Source organism: Alosa pseudoharengus, unplaced genomic scaffold (assembly GCF_046254945.1).
Source record: "Alosa pseudoharengus isolate Yale_2024_CS ecotype anadromous, Long Island Sound unplaced genomic scaffold, YU_APseudo_1.1 YU_APseudo_1.1_scf_16, whole genome shotgun sequence".
NCBI lineage: Eukaryota > Metazoa > Chordata > Actinopteri > Clupeiformes > Clupeidae > Alosa > Alosa pseudoharengus.
Genome location: NW_027468630.1, coordinates 36447404 through 36447702, shown reverse-complemented (window position 1 = coordinate 36447702; position 299 = coordinate 36447404). Strand labels below are relative to the sequence as shown.

At 41.8% G+C, this 299-nt stretch overlaps 1 protein-coding gene across 1 annotated transcript in view; it reads left to right on the top strand.

Annotated features, from left to right (window-relative positions):
- shank2a (SH3 and multiple ankyrin repeat domains 2a) overlaps positions 1-29 on the top strand; it is a 105944-nt gene extending 105915 nt beyond the window's left edge. The window contains exon 21 of the mRNA XM_076287921.1: positions 1-29. This exon is cut by the window's left edge and continues 2586 nt beyond it. The gene's annotated coding sequence lies outside the window, so the exon portion shown is untranslated.
- The last annotated feature ends 270 nt before the right edge of the window (positions 30-299 follow it).

Genomic DNA, 299 nt, shown 5'->3' with positions numbered 1-299 from the left:
AAAGGAAAAAACATATTTATCATGATGTTGTATAAAAGAATGTTTTTTTAAGAACTAAATATATATACATAATGTATATGAATATATTGTTTATTTAAATCTTTTATCATGACAACACTGGGAAAAATGCATTGCTATTTTACCTGCAAAGAGGATGTGGGTCATAGCACCAGTAGTGTGCGAGCGAGGCTGAGCGGCGTCCCTCTGAGCTCTGAGCTCTGTCCTGGCCTCAGGAGGGCTACAGGAGCACCTCCACCCTCCCTCCTGTCTCAGGATGCCATGCAGGTGGGCATCAGATG